The sequence below is a fragment of the Ailuropoda melanoleuca genome, chromosome 7 (assembly GCF_002007445.2).
Source record: "Ailuropoda melanoleuca isolate Jingjing chromosome 7, ASM200744v2, whole genome shotgun sequence".
Classification (NCBI taxonomy): domain Eukaryota; kingdom Metazoa; phylum Chordata; class Mammalia; order Carnivora; family Ursidae; genus Ailuropoda; species Ailuropoda melanoleuca.
The window spans coordinates 33,873,266-33,885,518 of NC_048224.1; the positions used below are offsets into that span (position 1 = coordinate 33,873,266).

Sequence of the window (12,253 nt, forward strand, 5' to 3'; positions counted from 1 at the left end):
CTGGACTAAAGTATCTGCTAAAAGCTCATTTTCAAAATGAAGGCTATGAAATGAATACATAAATGAATACATAAAAACTGAAAGAGATCCACAAATACTATCAAATCTATAACTAGCCTTGGAGAAGCATTATTCCTCCTGTTGTCAACGACTCTAGTTTAAAGGAGACTCACAAAGTTTAAATCTATTTCTATCATGTCACTGATATTCGGACAACCAAAGATCCTACTTATCACTCTCGATGTGGCAGTTGCTGCTAACTGAAACAGTCTCAGGACTTCTACAACTGTCAAGAGCCACAGTTTCCAAAAGCAAATCCATCCTGTACCCAAGTTCTTGTTTCACTGCTGCAGAATTATGGAGAAATTCTAACAAAATGTTAGAGATAGCCCTTCTCCCCCTGCTGATTTCCATTAAACAAACACAGAGCAACCTTCAAAGAAAGACTTCAGCAAACAATACAACTATTTGCTTTCTCTGTGGTCGGGGGTACCCAGGACATAGGAAAAAGAACCTTTCCTGTTGAAAAGAAATCAACCTGTCAACATTATAGATCATAGAAAAAAAATTTTTTCAACCACTATCATAATGCCAAAGTAAGAAGGGCCTGCAGAGAAGGAACCATTGAAGTCATAAACACCCTGAGCTGTAGAAACACAAGCAAGCAAGTCTCCATGAGCAATCAATCCTTTATTCGCAGAAAATCTTGACTATCATGTTCCCTCCCTATTGTTGTTACAGGAGGGTTTTTCAAGAGAATTTTAGGATAAAAAGCTTAGTGACTGTATCAGCAAAAACCATTTTGTTTGGCTTACATCTCTGAAGGGTCAACATCTTCAGATGTCCAAATTTCTCCTAGCCTTAAAGGTTTATTTTTATAAACACGCTCAAAGGACTTGGGGACAGAAAAACCCAAATCCCTTCACTGGCTTCCCCTTCCTTTGGGTCTGTGCTACTTTACAGCAAACTCCCCCCAACCATCCTTAACTCTTTTATTTTCTAGAATTAACTGGCCTAGTTGAAAGAAGGGAGGTTCTGGAGTCAGAGAAAACTGGGTTGGAATCTTGACTCTGCTACTCACCAGTGCTGGGACCCTAGGGACTCTGAGCCCCAGTATCCTCTCCATAAAATAGAACTAATAATGTATACAAAACATTAAGTCAGTTCCTGGAACAAAGAAAGTGTCCAGTAAATGGTAGCTATTATAATGATTAGTGCTGCTGACTTCACAGGGTGAAGCATTCATCAGGGGTGGGGCACAAAGTGGGCAGTTTATTAAAGGAATCTCTCTTCTCTCTTCTTTGTTCACAGAAGGTAGTACTTCCTCCAAACGCCCTTCCAAAACCAACTGGAACTTTCCCCAGTGCCCAGCTCAGTGGAAGATGTGAGGGGGTGACCCTGAAATCCTGGTGCCACTTCTGGCATTGTTTTACCACAAAGCCCCCTTTTGGGGACCCCCACCACTCACTTATGCTATTCTCTCCACACTCTTGGCAATCGGCTCCTATTCACGCAAGCACACTGCTGCCTTCCTCCAAGCCCTCTGAGCCTGACTCAGTTTCCCTCTCCACCCCACTTCCTCCAGCCTCCATGTCATACCGATTGCTACCTGGGTCTTATACTTCTTCCATCTTTTCAGCTCTCCCTGCAATCTTCTCCAGGGTACTGACTCATCAGGTAGTCCCTGCTAAACTGCAAGCCACACATGGCAAGCTACCGTGTCGCACCATCTTAATCTCTGCCATCCTGAACCCAGCGCCCAGGATGATTCCATGTCCCGTAAACATTTGTGGAATGAGGGCTTCTGAAGTCAGACTTCAGGAATGGGAGAAAAGAATTAAAGGAGGCTTGCTACAGTAACAAATCAGAAATATCATTGAAAGTAAAGGTTCAGTTAGCCCAAAAGCATGACAAAATGTCTAGCTGTGCTCAAAGAAACTCAAGTTCAAGCTGGAGTGCATTTATTTTGGTTGTCCTCAAAGCCGCTCTAATTTGTTGGGAAGGACATTCATTTTCATTGAGTTCATGTGAGCAAAGGAGAATCTGTAATTTGCTAGACATAGGCCCTACAATCCCTGTGAGCATGCCAGCTCCAAGCACAGCTCTCCTAGGGGCTCAACCCGAAATAGAAGACTGTCAGCACTGGTCAGGACTCGAACTCTACACCCATAGGCTCAAGTCAAAACCTCGCTCAACAAAGCATAGCAACACCTGGATACAATTTTTCCACCTCGATACTTTATTCCCTTTAATTTGCCAAAACGAGCTATCTAATCTGCAGGCTCTTGTCCAGTTCTAGCTCACTAAGTGTGCGACCAAACCCAGCAATCTTGTCCAGAACACCCTCTTCCACCAGCCAGCTCTTGAGGCAGTGCAGGCTTGCGTCATGTGTCTGAGATGTCTCTGTTTCTGTAGCCCAGCAAGGACCAGGTAACTAGGTAAGTGAGAATTTAGTCTGGGTTCGAGGCCAGACACAGAGGTACAGGGTCTAAGCTCTGCCCTCCCAACTTTACAACTGAACTCCTTCTCTATAGTAACCCAAACAAACCAGGTTGCTGGCTGCTTTGCTAAATTAAAAGGAGAAAGAGGAATAAAATCACAAGTTTAAATTTGCATACTTGTGATTCTGAAAAACAAAAACTGAAGGACGTTAGTTTTTTTTTTTTTTTAAATACTGGCAACATGAACCCCATTATTTGAGGTTTGGGAGGCTCTTCTCAGAGGAAACAGATTTGCATTATTCCAATATTATTATGATTCTGAGTATTCCTTCTAGAAAGCACTGTCATTAAGATTTTCACAATTCAAACATTTCATGTGCCAGATTTAAAAAAGTGTTCAAGGAAAAAAACGACACTAAACTATTGGGTGGAACTCCTGCTAGCCTACTTTCCTCAACACTGGTTTTATAGTGACATTTAAATATCTGCACAAACCCATCTCATAGGCAGCCCTGTGCTAAGTATCTGCTTCAGGTGCTCACTGGCGTCCCCAAATGGAGCTCCGCCTAAAGGACAGCATGCCCTGCGGTCCCTGCAGCCCCCAGGGGCACCAGCACTCACCTTAATGGAGGCCATCTGAACCCACTGTCAGACAACCTTCCATTTGCTCAGCGGAGGAGAAGAAAGCCACGCTGTGATCATGTGAAATGTGACCAGGATTGAAAACTGGAAAATGGCACTAATTCCACTAAATTTGCAAATCCTGCAACAGGACTGACAACTGAATAAACACAACTTGACCAAAGGCTTTCTTTCTCTTGAACTCAAGGTCCTTATTCAATGAACACAATCATTAAAGTTAACACACACACACACACACACACAAAACACTCTGCCTTGAATCACAATTAATCTTAACTGGCGAAAATTAGCACAGGGCTTTGTACTTTTGCATAAAGGAAACAGATCCCAGCAAAGACAACCTTCAGCACTGCTGTGGGGATTTCCTTCCCATTCAAACTTATAACCAAGGAGCAATTTTTATTGGAGAAAGAGCAAATACAGTTGAAAAACCCCTTAAGGTTCAAATTGCATCAACAGACAATAAGTAAATGAGGCCAGTCCAATTTTCAAGGATTCAGTGTCCATTTTAAGCTGAAAAGGACAGACTTTTATAGACACAATTTCTTTTTTCTCTCCTGAAAGGACACTGTAAATACTACCCGAAATTCTGGTACAGCAGTAAGAACCCTGGGTTAAAGACACGGGGCCACGTTTTTAATTTCCAGTTAATGACCGCTAGGGTGTGAAACTAGGCAAGTCACTCTACACCCTGAGCCACAGAACAGAAAACAAGTCTTGATGATGAAGAGGCTGGAGGAGATCTTCCGAATCTAAAAAAAACTGCCTGGAGCTTGGGGATCAGACTTGAGTTTGAATCCCAGGCGTTGCCATTAGCAAAATATGTGAACCATGAGTAAGCTACTTAACTACTCTATCAGGGGCACCATCTGAAAAACGGGGCAACCTCAACATTCCCCCAAATGTGAGAAGAACAACACAAGATGGATTAAGAGCTATCAAATTCCAGGGGTGCCTGGGTGGCTCAGTTGGGTAAGTATCTGCCTTCAGGTCAGGTCACGAGATCCAGGATCCTGCAATGGAGCCCCCACCATTGGGTTTCCCTGCTCAGCAGGGAGTCTGCTTCTCCCTCTGCCCCTCCCCTCCTCACACATGAGCTTTCTCTCTCAAATAAATAATAAATAAATAAAATCAATCTTTTAAAAAAGAGCTACTCAAATTCCATTTAGAGGATTTTAGATGGACAGGCACAGTATTAAACTGTGACTCACACCATGAGATTAATTCATTCCTTTCAGCACTTTTTTGGCCTTTACAAAAATTTTAATTCCATTAAGGAGAAAGTTTTTGTTTAGCCTTCTCTTCACCACCTCTTTAACACGGGCTAATTCCCCTTTCTAACAAAGCGAGAACAACTGCCAGAGTCCACTCGCACATTTCGAAAGCAAGTTTATTTTATAGACAAAACTGTTGAGAAAAATAACTTGTTTTCACTCTGTTTTGTGAATAACTTTCTATTTGAGGCAACCGTGATCAGTTTTCAATTTAGAGGACCGACAGAAGGTTAACTTTTAAAAATCCATTGATGATTACAAAAACGTGAGTCAACTGAATGAACCTGAGTGGCTGATGTGCCGCCTACCAAAGAGACAAGGTGACAATGACAGGAGGTGACATGGCGGAAGGCTTAGCCCTCCTGCTCTCATCTACAAACGGCCAGTGGGGAGAATCTCAGTCAGTGAGCAACAGGAGCAGAGGGCGCAGTGCAAACAAAAGCAACTAGAGGATGAATGTGAGACTCCAGAACAATGAGAAGCCAAAAACTAGCAAGAAGGGGTTCCTAACGTCCAAGGCAGAGACATGAGGAAAACCTGTGGAGGGAGATTCAGCTAATGAATAGTTATTAGGCCACACTAATCACCAGTGAAAAACCAAGTTGAGTTCAAGTATGCCTCTTATAATGGAGGATGAAGCTGTCAAAATAGGTCAGAGTCTTGTTTCAAAGAGCCCTGAATGCCAAGCTGAAGATCATTATGGTGGCAGACCGTCAAAGTCTTTTGACATTTGTTCAGCACCCTAGTACTTTACATGGTATTTGAAAAACTATCTGCTAAAGAAATGAATATCAGTTTCATGGTATGTTCTGTATATTAGCACATTTCGCTTTTTTATAAGTTAGCACATCTTGTATATTAACACATTTTTCTAATCATTTATCTTCCTCTTCCCTCCCTTGTCTGGTACCAGAGATCACACCTCACCCCAGCTAAGATAAACTGCCACCTCCATCCCAAAGCCCTGCATCTGGGAGTAGAGAAGGGTCCTCAGGTCAATCTAAACTTTGTAGTCTGAGTCTTCACATACTGTCTGCCTTTCCAAGGAGAGCTGTTGCTTCCCTCGTTGTTGCGTTTATGTCAAACTTGGATCACCTAAACACCAGATGCAATCGATTTCAAACTGCCACCCCCTTGGGGACTTGCTTCTTCAAGAAAACAAGCTTGGTTTGACCCTTGGCGAAAGCAATTATTCCCAACCTGGCATCCTACAGGAATTTTGCAAAGCAAGTGTAAATAGGGAAATGAAACCCAAACAACTTCTTTGCAGTGTATTTCCTCCCTGTGTGCCCCCCTCCTTCAATCCTAAAAACTCTTGCTCCTTTTTCTCCTATCTTCTTCCTTCTGGTCCCAATCTGTTGTGATCTCTGGAACAACAAATTCAGGACAATATTTCAGAAAGCTCTGTGTCTTGCCCACCTATCCCCAGTGAGAGTCTTCAGCGATATGTAGGAATATCCTTATCAGGTTAGTCCAATTCTCATACTCTGAGGGACTGGCACGCCTTTCCACGTAATGGCTTAACAGGACTATGGTGTGAGTATAAGAAGCAAAACCTATACCCATATTGGAGATGTCCAGGATTAAGAGTCCAAATGAATATTTTATTTCAGAGAGATTCTCCAAATGGTGAAGTGGAGACAAGAATGTCTTACTAAATCATATTTGCTCTATTGAAATGTATTGAGATGAACCAACTCCCCCTTCCTTTGCATTTCAGAGAACGCCTTTTTGGTTCTATGATTCACGTCTTCCTCCATTAACACAGATAAATAGGCAATTTCAACAGCTTTCTTGCCTGTACTTTTCTCTCTTTCCATCACCTGTTTTGTGCCACCTTCACTCTCATCAGGAATACTCGTAGGCATTCCCTGGGCATCTTCTCTCTACCTCCCAAAACCCACATGATCTGTTACACTAATGCTGAGGATGCCCTGAAGGACATATCTCTAAGCAGCTCCAATCAAAGAATTATCCTTTTCCTAAATACAGACCTAGAGCTGGAGGATGTAAATGCAAGACGGGCTCTTTAAAAGTCATGTGCTTTCCGCACTTCCATTTTATAAACCAAGAACCTAAAGCTTGGAAAAGTAAAATGACTTGCCCAAGCTCACATGGCTCTTTAGTGGATTTCTGAAATTATATGTAAAATATATGTAATTACACATAAAGCTTGGAGTGTGCACGGCTATGTTTTTTTTTTCCCAAGAGAATCCATTGTTTTCATCATATGCTCAAAATTGTTAAAAATCCTCTCCCAATAAAAGACAACCACTGATTGGTTATATATGTAAAATTCTTTCTGGGAAATGTCCCACACTAAATACCAGTTATGATAAAACATCTGGACTTCAAGACTAGCCAGATAAAATGCTTTGGCTTTCAAATGCTTCTTGGAAGTTGGATTTGGCATAGAAAACACTGCAGAGTTTTAAACAAATACACACACACACAGAGAATGAATAAAAGAACACATCTTATACTTAAAAGATTATTTTGGTTTTTTTTAAAGTATTTAAATTCCAAATTACTTAGTGAATTATCTCATTCTTATTTTAAAAAATTAATTAATGTGCAAATCAAAGTACTTGAAAGTGAAATGTCACAGATGATCACATTTTCTCAAATCACAGCTGCCTCAAAAAAGAGAAATGAAACTGAATGGAATCAGAATTGTTTGTTCAACAAAAACTAAGCTGGCCTAAATTGACTATGTACTAAAATTTCTCAATCTCTATCATAAACCTAACCTTAACTACAGTTCTCATATAATTCTATTTCTAATGCTTTTCTGTAATTACACCGTCATTCTAAATAGAGCAAACAAACATTAGTTTCCCATTCTCTTTGTCTGAGTCCTTCAAGTCAGCTTTTATTGAACCTCTTTCATATCAAGGGGGTTGAATTAAAGACTGGGGAGAATGAATCAAAGACCTTCTCGAGGAGAAGCATACACTCAAGAGGAATACAAATAAATGTTAACTATAACAAAAGAATGCAATTAAATACATGGCATGAACTGTGCACTGATCCAATCTTATGGGAGTAGAAAAGAAGGGGACAATTTTCACTCTGTGTTGGCAGGGAGGAGTGAATCCAGTTTATGAGAGGGATGGCATTCAAATCAGGTCTTAAAGTAAGTTTTCAAAATGGAAAAAGACAGGACTTCAAACTTTGTTTTGTTCTAGGAACCATGTGTGATGCATCTGCAGTCTGTTGTTCACATAAATGTTCTTTGCTTTAATATAGTTTATCATCTCAATGGATGGTAGAGTAACCGAAAGCTCTATCTGAAAGCAGTTCTACATATGAGATTTTCATTCTCTGGCCTTAAATACTTCTAAAATGTACCTCCCTCTCTAACAACATTTATGCTGGTTACTTATCCAGGGAACTATTTTTAAGTGCAAATAACCAAATGAAAAGAATAATCACTTTGCTTTTTGTTAGTATTTCTTTTGTCAAAACGTGGTATTTTGACAAAGTCCTTACCCAGATACTGGTAAATTCATGGAAACTAACCTGCCCGAGATGTAACCTCAGCTTCACTACTTACCAAACTCCAAGATCAGGCTCCTTAACCTGTCTATACCTCAGTCTCCCTGTCTGTGAAATGAAGATAATAATAGTACCTACCCTCACGTGGTTCTCATGACAATGAACTGAATCATCATGTAAAATACTTAAAACAACATCCAGCACCCAGTAAATCAACAATAAATGAAACTGTTTCTAACCAAGCAGAAATGTTTTCTAAGAGCTGATTTCTAATTTGCTATGACAATTTAATTCACTTTTATAAAGCAGACTTTGAAACTGTATTTACTTTCAAAGAAAAATGCCATAAAAAATGGCTAAATTTGATTCCTAGACAGTAATGGCAGTAACAGAGAAATAGCTTATTTCAAAAGGTCCATAACATAATTAAGGATAGAACAAGCAGAAACTGTATTGTATTATAACCAATAGAAAAAAAATTCACAGAAGACTGACAGCTAAACTAATGGTTCTCTTTCCTCTGTCTTTTGTTCCTTACACTTTTACAGCCAAATACTCTGCCATTCCATTTTATATGTATTACACAGGAAAACGATGTGATAGCATAAACCTACTCAAAAATATCTGACTGAAGCAACAGTAAAAATTTCATTTTAAAACAAGAAAAGAATTCGAGCTGAATAAATGTAATTGTCTGTTCTTTCCATGGTGTTGCAATCCCCTATGCAACCTATGTCCCAAGCTGAAGAGAATTTGGTTGGCCCACTCCCAGCAACAAGGGAAATATGATACAGGTTGCAGAGTCTGATAAGGTCTCTAGCAGATGAATATACCATAAACATAACAAGCAACCTCAAAAGTCCTCTGCTTATAGCAGCTAAAATTGTTATCACCTCAACGTTTAGTGCGGGCATTAAAGTACTCTGGGCTCACTGGCTGGGTTCAAATCTTAGTTTTGCCAACTTGCAAGATGTGTGACCAGGGACAAGTTAGTTAACCTCTCAGTTTCTTAATTTGTAAAATAGGAATAACAAATGGGTTTGTTGTAGAGATTAAATTGGTTAGTATTTGAATAGTGCTTGGCACATAGTGCTATATAGTGTCTTTTAAATAAACATTACAATAACTTTGGTATTTGTGATTATCTCCACATGAAGATATGAAGAGGGTCTCAGTTTTTTATGTAGGCCCTCTCCCAGAACAGTTAAATTAAAACAAATTTTCAGAAAGATCATTTAAAATGTGATGCTGGAATAACAGCCATAAAGAGCATTTTACTTGCATTATTTAATATCCAGACAGTAAATAAAAACATATTTGGATTTGAGAATATTTTAGAAATACACAACCACATGTCTACTGGTAATTTCTAGATACCCAAAATGTAAAAGTAATGTCCACTTAATTACTTTACAAGCTAAAAACTGAAATAGCAAAAATATTAACAATTCTCAATCACTATGAACCTAGCATAAGTCACTTGGTTTATGAGAGGACAGATCCCTAAATTTTTTTGATGGAAAAATATTCCAACTTATCTCCATATAAGGGAAATACTACAGAAGGTAATAAAAAGCTGTGTTGCTGAGTTTCATTCACTTTTAATAACGTAAGCCTTGAGACCTTCTAGAGCAGAGGTTGAAAACAACCAAGCCCTAACCACACTTTTTCAATCCTAGACTGACCATTGTCTCACATGAACTGTAAATATGCCCTAGGTCAAAAACGTGTCCATTATAGGCCACTATTGAGATGTAAATTGAAATATTTATGAGAGCTGAGATTTCAAATGCTCATGACACACATACCACAGGTGGCCCCTTCAAAGTTAGGTATGTCATTCTGGAACATGAGGCCTGTCCTTGCAAGGGAATTACTCTGACTAGAATAGCAATTCTTGTCCCTTAAATGGATGTGGTCCTCATTAAGCCTGGTCACTCTGATTCTACTGCTGTTTGTTTTTTTTTTTTTCAAGTAAATATCAATTTGCTCTGCATATCCAATTTTTTTTAACTCTATCATGAATTATTTGCTTCATAGAGGCACCTGGGGGAACAGGCTGACAACAGAAACCTTGTACTTGAAAATTATTATACTATCTAAAGAGGTTCTGCTCCAGGACATTGTCCCCACTTCAACACTTTCTTTGATTTGGGATAAGTGTCTCAAGGGAATGATTCAAACAACAGAAAGCTTCCATTATTTTTGTAGTAGGTATAAGGGAAAATGGGCTGAAATAAAAGGGGAGATGAGAAACTAAGCACTTTATTAGTTAGGATTTATGTCCTGTCTGAAAAGAAGATCAAAACTTAGCTTTGGGTCCCAAACTATTGTTAAAAGAACCAGTAAAACTGCTTTTGAACTTGGAAAATTTTGTAAGGTGTTCGGTTGGGAGGGGGCCTTAAAAAGTGACGTGCTGATTTTCATCACCAAGGAAATGTTTTATAATATCAAATTTATCCTTTTACATTAACGTATATACCACCCACTCACTTAGTGAGGTGTAACTGAATAATAGTTTTGGGTTTTAAAAGCTGATGGTATCAATGCTGCAAAAGATAAGGGCCGATTATTTCCTGTGCCAGACGCTTCTCTCCCTCCATCTCTCTCTCTCTCTCTCTCTCTCACACACACACACACCCCTTGTTTATTTCCTCCTATAAGATTAAGCGCTGAAAAACAGACACCTACACACAACCGTGGCACTGGCCCACGCCAAGAACCTTCTCCTGTAACAAGGGTCTGGGAATCGGGAAACATTCTGATAAAAAAACAACCAGACCGCTTTTTCGCCTGATTCCCCAGGCTTCCTCCCAGTCTCCAACCACCCGTCTTCACCGGATCTTAGTCGGCACCCGCAAGCGACAGCCCCTTGTGGAGTCCGGGCCCCCCTCCGGCCACAGGGTCGATTCCCAGGCCGTTCGGCCAGGAGGCGCTGCGGGCCAGTCCCCCGGGGCCACCGGCAGCCCGGGCCCAGCCCTCCCTCCCCCACAACCCGGCCCAGCCCCACGGCGGAGCTTCGAGTTCTGCGCCGCCCGCCGGGGTTACTCCCGGTCACTCCGCAGCACCATCTCGCCCCAGCTTCCCCATCCGTGCCCGGCCTGAGGCCGCCCCTGGAGACTAAGCGGCAAAGGGCAGGAAGGATGGGGGGGCGGGGGAACGAGCACCTCAGCTCCAGGTTTCCGTAGGCTCTCCTTCTACTAAGTCTTTTGTTTTTAAAAGGCACAAAACGCGTCCCCCCGCTGCGCCAGGAACACCAGCTGGGTGAGCGCACGGAGACCAGAGGCTGGACCCCCAAGTCAAACAAAGCCCCCGAGGCTTTAAGTGATCAATAGCGCTACAGACCCCGTTTGGGACACCACCCAGTCGAGTTCTTGGGGAACAAGAACGCGCCACTACAGTCCGGGGGCGCACGGGGCGGATCCCCAGGTCAGAGCCCAACTCAGACCAGCTCCTTAAAGAACGGATTGGGGACTCAGTGCTGGCACTTGTCCCGGTGGGCGCGGGCCGACCCGCAGCCAGAGGGGTTTCCAGCCGGCTAAAGCGCCTCCGAACAAAGGGAAGCGCTCGGAGCTGGGACTGCCACTCTCCGCCTCCCCAACCCCCGGCGTCAGCGCCCCGGGTAAGACCAGAACCCCCCCCCTCATCGCACTGCGCCCCGGTACCGCGCCCGGGTCTCCACGCCCAGAGATGCTTCCCCGGCTCCACCGCGGGGTGAGCCCGGAGCGCAGTAGCGCCAGCGTCTTTGGGTCGCTAAAGCTCGTCCTAGGACGTCCTCTCCATTTACACCGCCCCCGCCCCATTTGCGCTGCAAGAGGTGGGGGTTAGGACTAGTCCCCGAAACCCAGCGCTTCCCAGAGCCTCCTCGGTCCCGAAACAAAACAATAACGCCCAAATCACTGGAGAACCTCTTACCTGGTTTCCACTTTTGTGTTTGCGTCTTTTTCCCCCACCCCTTGAAAAACTCTTCCGGAGAAAGGAAAAGGGGAAAATTTTTTTTTAAAAAAAAAGGAGCAAAGCGACCCCGAGAAATTGGCTCTGGCTGCGCCGGTCCTGCGGCGCCCCCTGCCCTGCCCACCTGCGCCCGAGGAGAGAGGTGTCGGCTGGGCTCAGCGGGTCCTTGCCCCACTCACTCTCCCTCAGAATTACCGAGGTTTTGCCGCGACTAGTTCCTTTTATAGATTCGGCTGCGCTGAGCGCCAGGGTTACTATCGGTCAAAGCCTGTTCTCTCCCTCCTTCCCCGCCCCCTTTCCCGGCCTCTGTTTATGTAGTTCAGTCACTCAGCAGAAAGCACGTGGAGCCGCGCCCCGCCCCTTAAACGGGCGACGTACGGCTGCTCCCGACAGGGCTGGGGGCCGAGGGCGGGAAGTGGGGGGTGCTGCTGGCCTCCAAGGTCC

At 42.8% G+C, this 12,253-nt stretch overlaps 1 protein-coding gene across 1 annotated transcript in view; it reads right to left on the minus strand.

Moving 5' to 3' along the window:
- Positions 1–12,030, minus strand: part of ABCA1 (ATP binding cassette subfamily A member 1) — a 141,227-nt gene extending 129,197 nt beyond the window's left edge. The window contains exon 1 of the mRNA XM_034665569.1: positions 11,771–12,030. The gene's annotated coding sequence lies outside the window, so the exon portion shown is untranslated. The remainder of the gene's footprint in view (positions 1–11,770) is intronic.
- Between the last annotated feature and the right edge of the window lie 223 nt (positions 12,031–12,253).